Source organism: Ranitomeya variabilis, chromosome 5 (assembly GCF_051348905.1).
Source record: "Ranitomeya variabilis isolate aRanVar5 chromosome 5, aRanVar5.hap1, whole genome shotgun sequence".
NCBI lineage: Eukaryota > Metazoa > Chordata > Amphibia > Anura > Dendrobatidae > Ranitomeya > Ranitomeya variabilis.
This window is the reverse complement of record NC_135236.1, coordinates 282,644,747-282,665,341: the sequence shown is the minus strand read 5'-3', so window position 1 is coordinate 282,665,341 and position 20,595 is coordinate 282,644,747. Positions and strand designations below refer to the sequence as shown.

The 20,595-nt window shown below is 42.7% G+C and overlaps 1 long non-coding RNA gene across 1 annotated transcript in view; it reads right to left on the bottom strand.

Annotated features, from left to right (window-relative positions):
• Positions 1 to 768: 768 nt before the first annotated feature.
• Positions 769 to 20,595, bottom strand: part of LOC143773614 (uncharacterized) — a 48,913-nt gene continuing 29,086 nt past the window's right edge. Inside the window, exons 2-3 of the long non-coding RNA XR_013215258.1 lie at positions 5,760 to 6,027; positions 769 to 1,466 (exon numbers count right to left, since the gene is read on the bottom strand). This is a non-coding gene — a long non-coding RNA (uncharacterized LOC143773614). The remainder of the gene's footprint in view (positions 1,467 to 5,759; positions 6,028 to 20,595) is intronic.

Below are 20,595 nucleotides of genomic sequence, written 5' to 3'. Positions count from 1 at the left end.
GCAAGCACCACACCTCAAATCAACTCCAGGCCTTTTATCTGCCCACACCTTTCCATGAAATAGCCTGGGAGTCAATTGTCCAATTACTTTTGGTCCCTTTAAAAACAGGGTGGCACATGTTAAGGAGCTGAAACTCCTAAACCCTTCATCCAATTTTAATGTGGATACCCTCAAATGAAAGCTAAAAGTCTGAACTTCAACTGCATCTGAATTATTTTGTTTAAAATTCATTGTGGTAATGTCTATAACCAAAATTAGAAAAATGTTGTCTCTGTCCAAATATATATGGACCTAACTGTAGATCTGACACATACTCTAAAAATAATAAAATAAAATTAATGCCCTAAAATACTTAAAAAAACTCTAGGAAAAATGTTTGAAATGTTTACTATTTATGAAAGAAAGCAAAAAAAAAACCAGAAAGGTGTGTGAGGGAAGAGGTGTCCTAGTCAAAGGTTTCATGAAGTTTTGAGCAAAATAATAATTAAAATGGATTGAGTCTATGCAAATGAGTCTTTTCTTTTTTCTCATCCAACAATTTCTAGTTGTATTTGGTAATTGACTCATTTATTGTAATAATAATAATAGTCTGAATGTGAAAAAAATTGCATTAAGGCACTCATTCTCTTTCTGCAAACATTCACGTATTCAGGTTTATTCAGATTTCATTATCATTATTCAGGATTAGTTGGATTTTTTTTATTAATATGCTTGCCTAATATAATTTGTCTATCGCGGATATTCTTCTTAAACATTATTATACCGTATTTTCTAATTATTCTCTGATAAGCAGAAATGAACACACTCTGACACTGGTGTAATACTGCTCAAGATATTTATTTTTAACAATTATCATTTTTCTAGAATTTGCTACATTACAGCAGAAATGGAAAGCCAATATATGCCACTGGTTTCAAGTCCAGAATTCTAAAGATTTGCTAACAATACTAATCTATTTATATGTTTAATAGAATTTATTAATCATACAATAAAAATGCACATTGATGAGTCATAATGTATATTCAGATGCCTCAGGCCAAAGGAATGCATTGAAGTATCGTACCTAGATTGTAAGCCCGTCATCATGTTCTCAATAAATGTAGTAGTAATAGGATCTACCTCTAGGAACACAAAGGCTATGTCTCTACAAAGAACATGATTAATTATTATTTATTGTGCATTTTGTTTCAATACATAAAAATAATCCAGGAAGTTCTCACCTTATCTTAATTCCAGAAGTTATATGTCACCTGAAGAACATGGCTTTCCTGACTCATGGTGAAGTGTCCACCAGCTAGGTAATATCTTCTGCTAATAGTTACCTTGTGATAATTAACAAGTAGACATTTCCGCATTGTAGGTTGGTAATACTGTGGTAACTTTTACGTACAGCTGAGAAATTGATTCTTGGCCTATGAAGGTTGCGGAGGTCCAGCAAGCACCCCTCTGCTCCATTCAACATGGGTCTGCAGAAAAAATGTTGTTTAGGGAAGAACCAATTCGCGCTCAATCCAAACCACATCTTCATTAAATGTTCATTTTATATGCCAAGAAAATAATCTGTTAAGAAATTTCAGTGGTTCAGACTTCTAAAATTAAAAAAATACTTATGTTTAAAAAATTAAATTTAAAAATACTTATGTTTTCCACCAACATAGAAGAGGATTATTTACTGTTAGGGCCGTGAGAATCTGGAATTGCTTGCCTGAGGAGGTGGTGATGGCGAACTCAGTCGTGGGTATCAAGAGAGGCCTGGATGTCTTCCTGGAGTGTAACAATATTGTATCTTACAGTTATTAGGTTCTTTAGAAGGACGTAGATCTGGGGATTTATTCTGACGGAATATAGGCTGAACTGGATGGTCAAATGTCTTTTTTCGGCCTTGTTAACTATGTTGCTATGTTACTATGTTATAACGTGACTATTAGAATTTTTCCTTGCGTCCATGTGTTTCATTGCCTACAGGAAATAACTCAGACCTGCCTCCTGCGAGGTATTACTGATCACATTCTTAATTTATGGCTGGTAATAGAACAGCAAATGTTTTATGAAATCTAGGCAATGTGTTAAGCAGATGAAACAGGCCGATGGGTGACACTAAGAAGCAGGTGGCCAGTCATCAGGGTTTCCAGGAAATCCCTTCTAAAAACAGAGGTTCCAGTAAAGTCCCTTCATAATAGCTTTCTGGTGGGTTATTCAGCACTCAACACAAGTTACAAGGCTTTGTGCTACTCAAGCTGTCAATATATTTATATTGAGCATTTTATTAACTTGTCTCTGAAGTCAAACTTACCGTCCTACAATACAGTCATACTCAAAAGAATGGTTTCAAGAATGGAATTTTTAATTATTTTCTATCCAATGTAACAAGCAGCGAGAACAATATGCGCAGGTAAGATACGACTTAAAGTTGCCAGGTTTTCACCACTTATTTTGAGCACAGTATAATGTTGAGACAGCAATGTATCACTTCCTGGGCTACTTGCTGTAGTTTAGATAAAATCACTGTTTTGTCAGCAGGAGATTATCACTTGAAGATTGGTAAACCTGCTGACATGTAGTCATTCTTATTCATGAGCTCTATATAACCCCATCCTCACCACTGATTGGCAACTTTCTGCCTATGCACAGTGGACACAGAAAGCTACCAATCAGTGATGTTATACAGATCTCAGCATTTAGAGAACCGCTAGATCTGCAGCAGAGGAAACAGTGATTTTATAAAAACTACAGCATGCAAGTAAATAAGTGACACTTCGCTGGAAATAAATGTCAGTCCATAGGAGACAATCCCAGAAGAGCACTAAGTCAAAGAAAGGGTAAAATTACGGAGCAGAAGAAAAACCTGAAGCGAATCTGTCAGCATGATTTTGTAATGCAATGTAAAGCCATGGTTGTAATGGGGCTGTAATACTGATTACATTGATACCTTTGGTAAAGAAATCCGCTGCAGTGTTCTTCTATAATCACAATTTGCAAATTGCAAGAATCAGAAAAATATCAGAACTGAAGTCAGTTACAAGAAAAAAAGACGGTCAGTCACATACATTGATTTAAAAAAAAATATGGACAGAATTGGGCAAAAACAAAAGAAGTATTATAATGTAACACAAACCAAAGTAAGGGAAGAAAGGAATGATTATTTCCGCGATTGACAGCCAATCTACTATTGCATTTCTCTATTAGATAACATATGAGTTAACAATTTGACAATTGGATTTATTAAATATGAGCTCCTGAGTCTGCATACCTCTGTTACATAATTGTTATGGTACAGTCCTTTCGATAAACTTCTCTGGTGAAATATAATGGAAGTCACAAGATTTATTCACATGTCCACTTCCTCAGAAGTCTCCACTTTTGCCCAGGCGATACCAGAGATTCTGCTGCCTGCTCAGAAGAGTGGACAGCTGAGGAAGTGTTCCCTTGGAAAAGTTACGTGACCGCCACCATAGTACATGTTGTGGACTCGGAGATCACTGCATTAATTGATGGATAATTGATGGAACAGTGTAAAAACTGACAGCTATCGGGCTTTATTGGAATATCGGAGGCGTGGCATGAAGGCAGTTACTTTTTTCTACTACTTCACAATTTATTACCTTTTTAGATATTTTCTAGAAAGTTATCAATACAGTTATATTAAAAAGAAAGTGCTAAATACTTTCACCCCTTTTGGATCCAGCCAGATAGGGGTCTTAAAATAAATATGTGCTTGAGATCTATGAAAACTTGGGACCTGATTGATTGAGGTGTTTTTGCCAGTTTTCTGGTGTAAAAACCTTGAATTTTCCCCAAATTTTCTCAAAATGACACAAAAATGTTTATGCTATGCCTGGGTAGCTTTGCAAAATTGGGGAGAGCTGCCCAGCAAGATCATCAAAGGTTACACCATTTTAGTGGCATAAATTACTGAATAGCATAAAGTTGTGCCTAATTCATGAAGTGGGGGGGGGGGGGGGGTGCATCTCTTAATGAATTAGGTGCATTTTATTTCAGTGGTCCCGTTAATTAAGACTTGCACACAAAACGCCAGTCTTAATTAATTGGGCCCAGTATTTTAAAACCAGTTTGCTTAGTTAAAATTTTCGAAGGCTGGAGCTACTTTTTTTTTTTTAGCATACTAGCTAATTTTAACTCTCATGGGACAACTGCAATATTAGATACAACACAATGTATGCCATAAAACTGCACTTGTAGCTCAAAAGTTAACATTGATCAGTAGCTCTACAAATGGTCTCCGTGTAGCCCCAGCCTAAAGGTTGATACTAGACTATTGTTGAAAAGCATAGATGAGCTGCCATGGAGTAAAATGATCCAAATCTCATCTTATGTACAGTATACATAAACATGGTTATATCGTGCATTTATAAAGTCACTTATTAATACATCACGTCAGGATTTGGCCTCGAATAGGAGGCCACATCTACTGTAATATCGTCTACCACAAACTCGGTTTTCAGACATTCCTAGACAGTGAAAATCATTTTTCAAAACTGTCTAACATAGCACCCCAGAGCCATAACTATGTTTTCTTTTACATTGTGAAAAGGTTTAGTTTGCTCCCTTAGCCTAACATCTAAATACTGTGGGCAAGAAAATTTGGCATGCTGGATCACCCTTGGCACTCTCATTTATTCACCTATTCAGGAAAAGTGTAATCATTGCTGTGTTTGGTTACTATAGACAACCAGGATACTTTGATAAATGAGGCTACTAGTTTAATAATTGTTAAATTCTATTAAAAGCATAACAAAAATACTATATGTATATTTTTATTTGTCAGTACCAGGATTGAGTATAATAAAAGCGCATCCTCTAAAGTCATTATTTCCATTTACTAACATAGCGCTAACATATCACAGAATTCCCTTTATGAAGAGGAGCAATAACCTTTCAAGATGTGTGCATGAATAGGACAAGTGCATGATAGCTGCCAAGTCCTTCGCTTCCACTCTGATGTGTTGATGGGGTGTGACTGCCAATGTCATGTTGACTGACAGCTGGTTTCCTACAGTTAGGCAGCCGGAAGGCGGATGGCAATTAACATTATGTTGGCAGTGATGCCCCGTTGACAGAGGAGAGCAGAAGAGAAGGAACTGCTCTGTTGAAGTGATGTTACAGGAAGGAGGGAAACTACTGTTAGGAGTGGCCCGTGACCACTCTGAGCCGGGAGAGACCATTGCATGGCAGAAAACGCATGTTGTTAGCAACTACCTGCAAAAAAAATTCTTAGCCCCATGGGAAAAAAAAATACAGACCTCTTTAAAGCGTAAAATCAAATTGGACTCCAATAAAGAAAAGCAAAATGTGGAAGCCGCTGATCAAATTTTTAGATGCCCTATATAAATGAATGAATATAATGCAAGACATGTGCAGTCACCTCTACATGTGCCTACAGTCCATTCTCGAGATAGAGGTGAGTCCAAACAGAGGAATACTCATGGCATTAACTATTCATCTGCAATAGATGTCCCAGGTCAAACAGCTGCCTTGAAGAGATTTTTAAATTTTCTATAAAGTTTTTTTTTTTTTTTAATTAATCACCAAATGTTACTAAAAGTGTCAAATATGTATAATGGGCCGCCCAAGTAGTATAGTCCTATAGAGTGACTCTAAAACCGATGCGGTTGTGTGTCCCTGGTACATTGTATACATTTCTTTACAATGATTAACGATTACAAGCTTTGTACAATGTTACACCACTTAGTTTTAATCCTTTCAGTGTAGATTTATAGGGTACAATTCAGGGTACTTACCATAAACAGCTAGAGCACACATTGCTAATTGAAGTCACTGTAGATTTACGTCTTTTTAATTCCAGGCTTGTAAAAGTGAGGTGAGGTCTACAATTGATTATTACCATATTTATATATTTTTCCTGGCAATGTGCTCATTGGAACAAATGGTTTCCTTTATGAGAATATGATTTCCTTCACTTAGGTGATGATATAAGCGATGTGCGCTGTTCTCCAGGGTCTGCTGCTTTATTGGAGTAAGGGAAGACCCGTGTTCCATCTTCTGATCCTTGACGGGAAGAACAAAATGTCACATATCAGCTCCGGTATAGTTACGTAGAGGAATATCTGTTCATGACTTACATGATTTTGGCTATGCAAGAAAGTATATTAACTAAGTCTACACAGAGTTGGATGTAAATCACTTAGGGTTTCAATTTAACCTATTTCTTTTGCAAGTGCTTTAGTTTATCTATAAGATTAATACATATTTAGCACTGGTAATAATGCAGAAAAGTGAAAAGCCTCAATGGATTTACAGTTGTGGCCAAAAGTATTAACACCCCTGCAATTCTGTCAGATAATACTCAGTTTCTTCCTGAAAATGATTGCAATCACAAATTCTTTGGTATTATTATCTTCATTTAATTTGTCTTAAATGAAAAAACACAAAATGAATTGTCCTAAAGCCAAATTGGATATAATTCCACACCAAACATACAAATGGGGGTGGACAAAAGTATTGGCACTGTTCGAAAAATCATGTGATGCTTCTCTAATTTGTGTAATTAACAGCACCTGTAACTTACCTGTGGCACCTAACAGGTGTTGGCAATAACTAAATCACACTTGCAGCCAGTTGACATGGATTAAAGTTGACTCAACCTCTGTCCTGTGTCCTTGTGTGTACCACATTGAGCATGGAGAAAAAGAAAGAAGACCAAATAACTGTCTGAGGACTTAAGAAACCAAATTGTGAGGAAGCATGAGCAATCTCAAGGCTACATGTTCATCTCCAAAGACCTGAATGTTCCTGTGTCTACCATGCGCAGTGTCATCAAGAAGTTTAAACCCCATGGCATTGTGGCTAACCTCCCTAGATGTGGACGAAAAAGAAAAATTGACAAGAGATTTAAACAAAAGATTGTTCGGATGTTGGATAAAGAACCTCGACTAACATCCAAACAAGTTCAAGCTGCCCTGCAGTCCGAGGGTACAACAGTGTCAACCCGTACTATCCGTCGGCGTCTGAATGAAAAGGGACTGTATGGTAGGAGACCCAGGAAGACCCCACTTCTTACCCCGAGACATAAAAAAGTCAGGCTGGAGTTTGCCAAAACTTACCTGAAAAAGCCTAAAACGTTTTGGAAGAATGTTCTCTGGTCAGATGAGACAAAAGTAGAGCTTTTTGGGCAAAGGCATCAACATAGAGTTTACAGGAGAAAAAAAGAGGCATTCGAAGAAAAGAACACGGTCCAAACATGGCGGAGGTTCCCTGATGTTTTGGGGTTGCTTTGCTGCCTCTGGCACTGGACTGCTTGATCGTGTGCATGGCATTATGAAGTCTGAAGACTACCAACAAATTTTGCAGCATAACGTAGGGCCCAGTGTGAGAAAGCTGGGTCTCCCTCAGAGGTCATAGGTCTTCCAACAGGACAATGACCCAAAACACACTTCAAAAAGCATTAGAAAATGGTTTGAGAGAAAGCACTGGAGACTTCTAAGGTGGCCAGCAATGAGTCCAGACCTGAATCCCATAGAACACCTGTGGAGAGATCTAAAAATGGCAGTTTAGAGAAGGCACCCTTCAAGTATCAGGGTCCTGGAGCAGTTTGCCAAAGAAGAATGGTCTAAAATTCCAGCAGAGCATTGTAAGAAACTCATTGATGGTTACCAGAAGCGGTTGGTCGCAGTTATTTTGGCTAAAGGTTGTGAAAACAAGTATTAGGCTGAGGGTGCCAATACTTTTGTCTGGCCCATCTTTGGAGTTTTGTGTGAAATGATCAATGTTTTGCTTTTTGCTTCATTCTCTTTTGTGTTTTTTCATTGAAGACAAGTTAAATGAAGATAATAATATCAAAGAATTTGTGATTGCAATAATTTTCAGGAAGAAACTGAGTATTATCTGACAGAATTGCAGGGGTGTCAAAACTTTTGGCCACAATTGTACATGTTACTTAGATTCATGGAAAATAGGGATGAAGTATATGGAATAATTGCATAACTTCCCATGGTATAACATGAAATAATTTACAGCCTAACATTACCGTATACAGATCTACAGATTTATTTTGGTAAACCTTTTACATTAAAATAAAACATAAAAAAATGGTAAAAATGTTTCATTGTTTTCATCCATTGTGACATGAATAAGACATATTAAAGGGACTCTGTCACCTCAAATTGGCAGGATATTTAAATTACTTTTTACTTGTCTGATGGGCGGCGTTTCATTTTCATTTCTATGTTAGTGAATTAGGGTACTTGTCCTTCATTGTTGGAGCATGCGCAATGCAATCTTCGGTCTCGCGCACGCAGTATGCTTTGCTCAACTGTTGATGAAAAGCATTACTGCGCATGCACCCACACATTATGTCCCAGAAGTATTTTGCTGTGTTGTGGGACATAGTGCGTGGGCAGTTGCGTAGTAATGCTTTTCGGCTTTGCCCACAGTTGGGCAAAGCATACTGCACGTGTGCGACCGAAGATTGCATTGCGCACGAGCCAACTATGGAGCACAACTACTCTAATTCACTAACATATTGTGGACAACAGGGAGGGACAGTGTGCAGAAATGAAGATGAAACGCCGCCCATCAGACAGGTAAAAAGTCATTTAAATATCCTGCCAATTTGAGGTGACAGAGTCCCTTTAAACCATTTGATCAGTTTCAATTTTAATTAATTAGAACTATAAGGGGAAGGTCTGATACATTTATATGGGGAATTTTCAAAAATGAATTTTTCAAAAATTTTAAAAACTACATTATTTCTGACAAACCAGTTACAACTCCTTATATGAACAGCAAAGAACACTGCTCAAAAAATAAAGGGAACACTAAAATCCCACATCCTAAATATCACTGAATTAAATATTCCCGTTGTAAATCTTTGTTCATTACATAGTGGAATGTGTTGAGAACAATAAAACCTAAAAATGATCAACGTAAATCATAACTAATATTTCACGGAGGTCTGGAGTTGGAATGATGCTCAAAATCAAAGTGGAAAATGAAATTACAGGCTGATCCAACTTCAGTGGAAATGCCTCAAGACAAGGAAATGATGCTCAGTAGTGTGTGTGTGGCCTCCACATGCCTGTATGACCTCCCTACAATGCCTGGGCATGCTCCTGATGAAGCGGCGGATGGTCTCCTGAGGAATCTCCTCCCAGACCTGGACTAAAGCATCCACCAACTCCTGGACAGTCTATGGTGCAATGTGATGTTGGTGGGTGGTGCGAGACATGATGTCCCAGATGTGTTCAATTGGATTCAGGTCTGGGGAATGTGCGAGCCAGTCCATAGCTTCAATGCCTTCATCTTGCAGGAACTGTTGACACTCTCCAGCTACATGACGTCTGGCATTGTCCTGCATTAGTAGGAACACAGGGCCAACCGCATCAGCATATTGTCTCACAAGAGGGCTGAGGATCTCAGCTTGGTACCTAATGGCAGTCAGGCTACTTCTGGCAAGCACATGGAGGGCTGTGCGGCTGTCCAAAGAAATGCTACCTCACACCATTACTGTCCCACTGCCAAATCGCTCATGCTGAATGATGTTGCAGGCAGCAGATCACTCTCCATGGCGTCTCCAGACTCTGTCACGTCAGTCACATGTGCTCAGTGTGAACCTGCTTTTATCTGTGAAGAGCACAGTGTGCCAGTGGCGAATTTGCCAATCCTGGTGTTCAGTGGAAAATGCCAAGCATCCTGCACAGTGTTGGGCTGTGAGCACAACCCCATCTGTGGACGTTGGGCACTCAGATTATCCTCATGGAGTTGGTTTATAACTGTTTGTGCAGATATGTGCACATTTATGGCCTGCTGGAGGTCATTTTGCATGGCTCTGGCAGTGCTCCTCCTGTTCCTCCTTATACAAAAGCTGAGGTAGCGGTCCTGCTGCTGGGTTGTTGCCCTCCTACTGCCCCTTCCATGTTTCCTGGTGTACTGGCCTGTCTCCTGGTAGTGCCTCCAGCCTCTGGACACTATGCTGACAGACACAGCAATCCTTCTTGCCACAGCTCGCATTGATGTGCCATCCTGGATGAGCTGCACTACCTGAACCACTTGTGTGGGTTGTAGAGTCCTTCTCATGCTACCATGAGTGTGAAAGCAAAACCAACATTCAAAAGTGACCAAAACATCAGCCAGAAAGCATTGGTACTGAGATGTGGTCTGTGGTCCCCACCTGCAGGACTACTCCTTTATTGAGTGTGTCTTGATAATTGACAATAATTTCCATCTGTTGTCTATTCCATTTGCACAACAGCATGTGAAATTGATTGTCAAACAGTGTTGCTTCCTAAGTGGACAGTTTGATTTCACAGAAATTTAACTTACTTGGAGTTATATTCTGCTGTTAAAGTGTTAACTAGGGTTGAGCGAAACGGGTCGTTCATTTTCAAAAGTCGCCGACTTTTGGCTAAGTCGGCGTCTCATGAAACCCGATCCGACCCCTGTGCTTGTCGGCCATGCGGTACGCGACTTTCGCGCCAAAGTCGCGTTTCAATGACGCGAAAAGCGCCATTTCTCAGCCAATGAAGGTGAACGCAGAGTGTGGGCAGCGTGATGACATAGGTCCTGGTCCCCACCATCTTAGAGAAGGGCATTGCAGTGATTGGCTTGCTGTCTGCGGCGTCACAGGGGCTATAAAGGGGCGTTCCCGCCGACCGCCATCTCACTGCTGCTGATCTGAGCTTAGGGAGAGGTTGCTGCCGCTTCGTCAGAAGCAGGGAGAGCGTTAGGCAGGGTCCATAAACCACCAAACCGCTTGTGCTGTAGCGATTTCCACTGTCCAACACCACCTTCGGTGTGCAGGGACAGTGGAAGCTAATTTTTTTTTTTTTCTCTCAGCGCTGTAGCTCATTGGGCTGCCCTAGAAGGCTCCGTGATAGCTGTATTGCTGTGTGTACGCCACTGTGGAAACCAACTGCTTTTTTCAAAGCACATATCCTCTTGTTCCTTCCTTTCTGCACAGCTATCTTTTTTGTTTGTCCACACTTTTTATTTAATTTGTGCATCAGTCCACTCCTATTGCTGCCTGCCATACCTGGCTGAGATTACTGCAGGGAGATAGTAATTGTAGGACAGTCCCTGTTTTTTTTTTTTTTTTTTTGTGGGAGATTAAGATTGGCATTTCTGCTAGAGTGCCATCCCTGTGTGTGCCATCTCTCACTGAGTGGGCCATAGAAAGCCTATTTATTTTTTTCCTTGATTTGGGTTTTAAAATCTACCTTAACAAAAAAACACTACATCAATCAGTGGGAGAAAAATATTGGCCTCAGTCAGGGCTTGTGTGCCACTCCTGTGTGTGCCATCTCTCATTCAGTGGGCCATAGAAAGCCTTTTTTTTTATTATTTTATTATTTGGTTTCTAAAGTCTCCCTGAAAAAAAAATAAATAAAAAAAAAAACAGTGGGAGATTAATATTGCCCTTTCAGCTTGTGTGCCAGTCTTGACTCCTGGGTGTGCCACCTCTCTCTCTCAAATTGTGGGCCATAGAAAGCCTATTTATTTTTTTCCTTGATTTGGGTTCGAAAATCTACCTTAAAAAAAAAAAAACTCCATCAATCAGTGGGAGAAAAATATTGGCCTCAGTCAGGGCTTGTGTGTCACTCCTGTGTGTGCCATCTCTCACTCAGTGGGCCATAGAAAGCCTATTTATTTTTTTGCTTGATTTGGGTTCTAAAATCTACCTTAAAAAAAAACACTACATCAATCAGTGGGAGAAAAATATTGGCCTCAGTCAGGGCTTGTGTGCCACTCCTGTGTGTGCCATCTCTCACTCAGTGGGCCATAGAAAGCCTATTTATTTTTTGCTTGATTTGGGTTCTAAAATCTACCTTTAAAAAAATCACTACATCAATCAGTGGGAGAAAAATATTGGCCTCAGTCAGGGCTTGTGTGCCACTCCTGACTCCTGTGTGTGCCATCTCTCACTCAGTGGGCCATAGAAAGCCTATTTATTTTTTTCCATGATTTGGGTTCTAAAATCTACCTGAAAAAAAAACACTACATCAATCAGTGGTAGAAAAATATTGGCCTCAGTCAGGGCTTGTGTGTCACTCCTGTGTGTGCCATCTCTCACTCAGTGGGCCATAGAAAGCCTATTTATTTTTTTCCTTGATTTGGGTTCGAAAATCTACCTTAACAAAAAAACACTACATCAATCAGTGGGAGAAAAATATTGGCCTCAGTCAGGGCTTGTGTGCCACTCCTGTGTGTGCCATCTCTCACTCAGTGGGCCATAGAAAGCCTATTTATTTTTTGCTTGATTTGGGTTCTAAAATCTACCTTTAAAAAAATCACTACATCAATCAGTGGGAGAAAAATTTTGGCCTCAGTCAGGGCTTGTGTGCCACTCCTGACTCCTGTGTGTGCCATCTCTCACTCAGTGGGCCATAGAAAGCCTTTTTTTTTTTTTTTTTTATTATTTGGTTTCTAAAGTCTCCCTGAAAAAAAATAAAAAAAATAAAAAAACAGTGGGAGATTAATATTGCCCTTTCAGCTTGTGTGCCAGTCTTGACTCCTGGGTGTGCCACCTCTCTCTCTCAAATTGTGGGCCATAGAAAGCCTATTTATTTTTTTCCTTGATTTGGGTTCGAAAATCTACCTTAAAAAAAAAACTCCATCAATCAGTGGGAGAAAAATATTGGCCTCAGTCAGGGCTTGTGTGTCACTCCTGTGTGTGCCATCTCTCACTCAGTGGGCCATAGAAAGCCTATTTATTTTTTTCCTTGATTTGGGTTCGAAAATCTACCTTAACAAAAAAACACTACATCAATCAGTGGGAGAAAAATATTGGCCTCAGTCAGGGCTTGTGTGCCACTCCTGTGTGTGCCATCTCTCACTCAGTGGGCCATAGAAACCTATTTATTTTTTTCCTTGATTTGGGTTCGAAAATCTACCTTTAAAAAACACTACATCAATCAGTGGGAGAAAAATATTGGCCTCAGTCAGGGCTTGTGTGCCACTCCTGTGTGTGCCATCTCTCACTCAGTGGGCCATAGAAAGCCTATTTATTTTTTTCCTTGATTTGGGTTCTAAAATCTACCTTTAAAAAAAACACTACATCAATCAGTGGGAGAAAAATATTGGCCTCAGTCAGGGCTTGTGTGCCACTCCTGTGTGTGCCATCTCTCATTCAGTGGGCCATTGAAAGCCTTTTTTTTTTTTTTTTTTTATTATTTGGTTTCTAAAGTCTCCCTGAAAAAAATAAAAATAAAAAAAAAAACAGTGGGAGATTAATATTGCCCTTTCAGCTTGTGTGCCAGTCTTGACTCCTGGGTGTGCCACCTCTCTCTCTCAAATTGTGGGCCATAGAAAGCCTATTTATTTTTTTCCTTGATTTGGGTTCGAAAATCTACCTTAAAAAAAAAAAACTCCATCAATCAGTGGGAGAAAAATATTGGCCTCAGTCAGGGCTTGTGTGTCACTCCTGTGTGTGCCATCTCTCACTCAGTGGGCCATAGAAAGCCTATTTATTTTTTTGCTTGATGTGGGTTCTAAAATCTACCTTAAAAAAAAACACTACATCAATCAGTGGGAGAAACATATTGGCCTCAGTCAGGGCTTGTGTGCCACTCCTGTGTGTGCTATCTCTCACTCAGTGGGCCATAGAAAGCCTATTTATTTTTTTCCTTCATTTGGGTTCGAAAATCTACCTTAACAAAAAACACTACATCAATCAGTGGGAGAAAAATATTGGCCTCAGTCAGGGCTTGTGTGCCACTCCTGTGTGTGCCATCTCTCATTCAGTGGGCCATAGAAAGCCTTTTTTTATTTTTTTATTTTATTATTTGGTTTCTAAAGTCTCCCTGAAAAAAAAACAAAAAACAAAAAAAAAAAAACTGGGAGATTAATATTGCCCTTTCAGCTTGTGTGCCAGTCTTGACTCCTGGGTGTGCCACCTCTCTCTTTCAAATTGTGGGCCATAGAAAGCCTATTTATTTTTTTCCTTGATTTGGGTTCGAAAATCTACCTTAAAAAAAAAAACTCCATCAATCAGTGGGAGAAAAATATTGGCCTCAGTCAGGGCTTGTGTGTCACTCCTGTGTGTGCCATCTCTCACTCAGTGGGCCATAGAAAGCCTATTTATTAGTGATGAGCGAACACTAAAATGTTCGGGTGCTCGTTGTTCGAGTCGAACATCTCCCAATGTTCGAGTGTTCGTTTCGAATAATGAACCCCATTGTAGTCAATGGGAGACTCGAACATTTTTCAGCGGGACCAAAGCTCTGCACAGGGAAGGTCGCCTAAAAACCTGGGAAGCTCAGAAAATGATGGAAACAACACTGGAATGGACAGGAAACAGTAGGGGCAGCATGCATAGTTGCCTCTGAGGCTGCCCAAATGCACCATTACGCCAAATTATGGCCAACAGCTTTGTGGTGACAGAGTGACCCACTTTGATGAGGTAGCAGGTGAAACACACCGAAATTGAGCCTGACACAGCATGGCAGCTATGGGCACGGCATGCGGAGGCAGCATCAGGCCGGAGAGCGGCACAGTGACGGACCCTTGAGGAGGCGGCAGCAGCATCATTCCTTACACATTGAGGCCACAGAGTGGCACAATTACATAGTTTGGAGGTAGCGAAGACCCAGCATGTGGAGGCGTCAGCACGGAGAGTGGCACGGTGACGGACCCTTGAGGAGGCGGCAGCAGCATCATTCCTTAATCCTTACACATTGAGGCCACAGAGTGGCACAATTACATAGTTTGGAGGTAGCGAAGACCCAGCATGTGGAGGCGTCAGCACGGAGAGTGGCACGGTGACGGACCCTTGAGGAGGCGGCAGCAGCATCATTCCTTTCACATTGAGGCCACAGAGTGGCACATTTACATAGTTTGGAGGTAGCGAAGACCCAGCATGTGGAGGCGTCAGCACGGAGAGTGGCACGGTGACGGACCCTTGAGGAGGCGGCAGCAGCATCATTCCTTACACATTGAGGCCACAGAGTGGCACAATTACATAGTTTGGAGGTAGCGAAGACCCAGCATGTGGAGGCGTCAGCAGCGTCAGCACGGAGAGTGGCACGGTGACATGACAGACTTCAGTTTGAGCTGCTTTAACACGGTGGCGAGTGGAAATCTGTAGAAATCCATGCTTTATTCATCTTGATAAGCGTCAGCCTGTCAGCGCTGTCAGTTGACAGGCGTGTACGCTTATCGGTGATGATGCCACCAGCTGCACTGAAGACCCGCTCTGACAACACGCTAGCGGCAGGGCAAGCCAGCACCTCCAAGGCGTACAGTGCCAGTTCTGGCCACGTGTCCAGCTTTGAAACCCAGTAGTTGTATGGAGCAGAGTGATCATGCAGGACGTTGGTATGGTCACCTAGGTAGTCCTTCACCATCTTTCTGTAAATCTCGCCTCTACTCTGTCTAGACTGTGGATTGGTGGCATACTCTTGCATGGGTGACATAAAACTGGCAAAGGCCTTGGAGATTGATCCTCTGCCAGCGCTTGACAAGCTGCCTGCTCCCCTCCTCTCCCTCGCTTGTTGGCCCTCAGAACCACGTCCTCTGCCGCTAGCGGTGTCAGATGGGAAGGCTATTTTCAGCTTGTGCACCAGGGCCAGTTGGTATTGATGCAGTCTCATACTCCTTTCCTCTATAGGAATTAGAGTGGAAAAGTTGTGCTTGTACCGGGGGTCCAAGAGGGTGAACACCCAGTAATCGCTGGTGGAAAATATTTTTCTCACGCGAGGGTCACGGGAAAGGCAGCCTAACATGAAGTCAGCCATGTGCGCCAGAGTCCCAACACGTAAGAATTCCCCCTCCGCAACAGGCCGACTCTCCATTTCCTCCTCCTCCTCCAACTCCTCCTCCTCAGCCCAAACACGCTGAACTGAGAAGAGGGAATGGGTACCGTCTTCAGTCTCGCCCACAGTCTCCTCCTCTTCATCCTCATCTTCCTCCTCCCCCTCCTCAGTTACACTCTGAGAAACAGACTGGCTGGTGTTCTGGCTCTCAGTCAACTCTTCTTCCCCCATCTCCTGTGACAATCGATGCGCCTCAGACTTCATGCTGAGCAATGATTTTTTCAGCAGACAAAGCAGCGGGATGGTGACGCTGATTATGGCGTCATCCCCGCTGACCATCAGTGTTGACTCGTCAAAGTGGCTTAACACCTTACATATATCAGACATCCACGTCCACTCCTCATTGTAGATTTGAGGAAGCTGACTAACTTGACTACCGGTTCTGGTGGAAGTGGTCATCTGACAGTCTACAATGGCTCTGCGCTGCTGGTAAACCCTGTTTAACATGTGTAGGGTGGAATTCCATCTCGTTGGCACGTCGCACAACAGTCGGTGAGCTGGCAGTTGTAAGCGCCGTTGCACTGCCCTCAGGGTGGCAGCATCAGTGGTGGATTTGCGGAAATGGGCACAGATGCGTCTCACCTTGGTGAGCAAATCTGACAGATTGGGGTAGGTCTTGAGGAACCGCTGAACCACCAGATTGAACACGTGGGCAAGGCATGGAACGTGTGTGAGTCTGCCCAGTTGCAGAGCCGCCACCAGATTACGCCCGTTGTCACACACGACCATGCCTGCTTTCAGGTTCAGCGGCGCCAGCCAAAGATCCGTCTGAGCCGTCATGCCCTGTAACAGCTCCTGGGCAGTGTGCCTCTTGTCACCTAAGCTCAGCAGTTTTAGCACCGCCTGCTGGCGCTTGCCCACTGCGGTCCTGCTGCGACTGCAGCTGCCGACTGAAGGTGGCGTGTCCACGGATGGAAATTTACAAGTGGTGTTTGTGGAGGAGGAGGAGGAGGAGGAGGGGGGAGAAGTATAGTAATCCTGGGAAACAGTCACCGAGGTAGGCCCCGCAATCCTGGGTGTGGGCAACACATGAGCTGACCCCGGTTCAGACTCTGTCCCAGCCTCAACCAAATTAATCCAATGTGCCGTCAGGGAGATATAGTGTCCCTGCCCCCCAGCACTGGTCCACGTGTCCGTGGTTAAGTGGACCTTTTCTGTAACCGCGTTGGTCAGGGCACGGTTGATGTTCTGAGACACGTGCTGGTGTAGTGCTGGGACGGCACATCGAGAAAAATAGTGGCGGCTTGGGACGGAGTAGCGAGGGGCAGCCACCGCCATCAGGTTGCGGAATGCCTCCGTCTCCACCAGCCTGTAGGGCAGCATCTCCAAACTCAGGAGTTTGGAGACGTGGACATTTAAGGCCTGTGCATGTGGGTGGGTGGAGGCATATTTGCGCTTGCGCTCAAATGTTTCATGCAAAGACAGCTGAACACTGCGCTGGGACACATTGGTGGATTGTGGGGGGGATGGTGAAGGTGCAGGGGTGGTTGCATGGCGGGAGTCGCTGGTGCCGGGCTCCTGGGCTGGGGAGTTACTGGCAGAGCCAGCATGTGACACAGGGGAAGGAGCAGCGGTGCGACCAGAAGGAGGTGAACAGCCTTGATTCCAATGAGTTGGGTGTTTAGTTTATGCCTGCGCATGCTGGTAGTGCTTAGGTTGCTAGTGGTGGCTCCCCTACTGAGCTTGGTGTGGCACAGGTTGCACAACACAGTCCGTCGGTCCTCCTCACTTTCTTTAAAGAAGCTCCAGACTTTAGAACACCGAGGCCTCGACCAAACTGGTTCACTTGTTGAACCTCTGTCTGATGAAATTACTCTGGCCCTGCCTCTCCCTCTGGTCGCACGTCTACCTCTTGCAACGTTTTCTGATGTTACACTTGCCTCCCCCTCCGAAGCACTCTCTTGACTAGGCCTAACAACCCAGCTGGGGTCAGTCACCTCATCATCCACCGGCTCCTCCTCCTCCCATTCATCAGCCTGCTCCCCCCTGGGAATTACTGCACTGACAAGCACCTCACTGTCTGACACCCGTGTCTCATCCTCAGACACCTCTCCACAGACTATTTGTAAATCCCCACTTTCATCACCCACAGACTGGGAAAGCTCTCTATTTTGGGCATCGGGACAGACCCACTGGTCAGGTTGCTGCTCAGCAGTGCTTTGTGAATCTAGGAAGGGTTGGGAAAACAGTTCCTGGGAGTATGCAGGATTTGAATCACTAATTTCCAAGGAGGGGCCAGGCTGGGCGGGAGGAGGTTGAGCTGAAAGATCCTGAGGTCCACTCCCTTGGCTAGCGTTGGTGGACTGCGTGGAAGACTGGGCGGTGGATAAACTACTGGATGCATTATCCGCTATCCAGTTGATCACCTGTTCGCACTGCTGGGGATCCAATAGGGGTGTGCCACGTGACACTGTAAATTGGGACAGGAAGCTAGAAAAGGGTACTCTGCGGCGTTCCAGTGCTCCATCAGAAGCAGGTACTGTGTCACCCTGCCCAGGACTACGGCCTCTGCCTGCAACCTCACTTTGACGCCCACGACCACGTCCTCGTCCTCGTCCCTTACCCCTGGGGTTCACCATTGTAAAGGTTATGCTAGAAAAGCTAGTTATGAAGGTGAAATACACTCTATTTGTCCAAACAGAGGATATATTGCGTGTTGCAAAAAGGACTATTCGGTAAAGAGCGTATTTTATGCAACCAAACCTTGGTTTACAGCAAACTGATGTGTATCAGTAACAGATATAAAACTGTGTTTTATATTTGTGGTATTTCTTCAGATCAAATACCCCTTCTTTATGTAACTATTAGATATGGCGTGCACAAAACTGGCCACAGGCCTAGTCACTAAATACAGAGCTTATTTTTGGACCACAAAACTTGGGTACCAGTAACAGATATAAAACTGTGTTTATATTTGTGGTATTTCTTCACATCAAATACCCTTTATTTCTTTAACTATTAGATATGGCGTGCACAAATCTGGCAACAGGCCTAGTCACTAAATACAGAGCGTATTTTTGAACCACAAAACTTGGGTACCAGTAACAGATATAAAACTGTGTTTATATTTGTGGTATTTCTTCACATCAAATACCCTTTATTTCTTTAACTATTAGATATGGCGTGCACAAATCTGGCAACAGGCCTAGTCACTAAATACAGAGCGTATTTTTGAACCACAAAACTTGGGTACCAGTAACAGATATAAAACTGTGTTTATATTTGTGGTATTTCTTCACATCAAATACCCTTTATTTCTTTAACTATTAGATATGGCGTGCACAAATCTGGCAACAGGCCTAGTCACTAAATACAGAGCGTATTTTTGAACCACAAAACTTGGGTACCAGTAACAGATATAAAACTGTGTTTATATTTGTGGTATTTCTTCACATCAAATACCCTTTATTTCTTTAACTATTACATATGGCGTGCACAAATCTGGCAACAGGCCTAGTCACTAAATACAGAGCGTATTTTTGAACCACAAAACTTGGGTACCAGTAACAGATATAAAACTGTGTTTATATTTGTGGTATTTCTTCACATCAAATACCCTTTATTTCTTTAACTATTAGATATGGCGTGCTATAAAAATGCAATTTTTATCTAATGCGGTTTTTTGGACACACAAAACCTTGGATTAGAATGTAGGGTATTCTATACTATATATATATACTATATATGTGGCAGAATTGCGTATTCTGTACACTGCACTTATGTGTACGCTAAACAAATATTTTTGGGCCAGGTGTGGTATATCTGTATCACTCAAAAATGCATTTTTATATCTTATGCGGTTTTATTTTTAGGCCGCAAATATTTCCTTTTTTAATTTATTAATTATTGTTATTAATTAATATTATTATTATTAAATGAGGTGACAGCGTGTGCTGTACCACTCTACGGAGTCTGAGGCACTACAAGTCCCAGACAGCAGCACAAATGAGGTTACAGCGTGTGCTGGAGTCTGAGGCACTACAAGTCCCAGACAGCAGCACAAATGAGGTTACAGCGTGTGCTGGAGTCTGAGGCACTACAAGTCCCAGACAGCAGCACAAATGAGGTTACAGACAGCGTGTGCTGGAGGCTAAATGGAGTCTGAGGAACATCCAGCAGCCGATATTCTAATAGTGCGGCGTTCGCCCAAAATGGCGGACGCCGCACTATAAAGCCCAGCCTAATGCACACACGATCCCTGCCTAATGCCTAATGCCTATAAAGATTGACTTGGAGACTGAGATTGAGACTTGGCACTGAGACAGTGAGTGCGCAGCTAAGATGGCGGCCGCTGCACTCCTGGTCCCAGCTGCCACACAGCTAGCCAGCAAATACAAGAGAGGACTAGTAGTAGTAAACGTAGATTAGCCCTGACAAGGGCTGTTGATTTCTGCACCCTGCCTGCCTGATTAATTCTGGTCTTTGTCCCTGCTCTAGTCCCTATCAATTCCCAGTCCCCCCAGCACGTCTGTCCCTATGCTCTTTCACACTGCAAATGGCTGAAAGCGCCGAACATAATGAAAGCAGTCTATTGGCTGGTCAGGTCACCTGATCTGGCCAGCCACTCACTGCTCTCGTCTTGTACATGTCCCTACGTCATGCTAGTAGCTTAGAAGGCTCACCTAACATGATTGGCTCCTTGAAAAACCGCCAAAAATGAGAAAAACAAAAACGAGATTTCACTCGAGTACCGCGAGATGTTCGGCCGAATACCGAACACCTTCGAACGCCCTAATGTCCGATCGAACACCAGGTTCGAGTGAACACGTTCGCTCATCACTACTATTTATTTTTTTCCTTGATTTGGGTT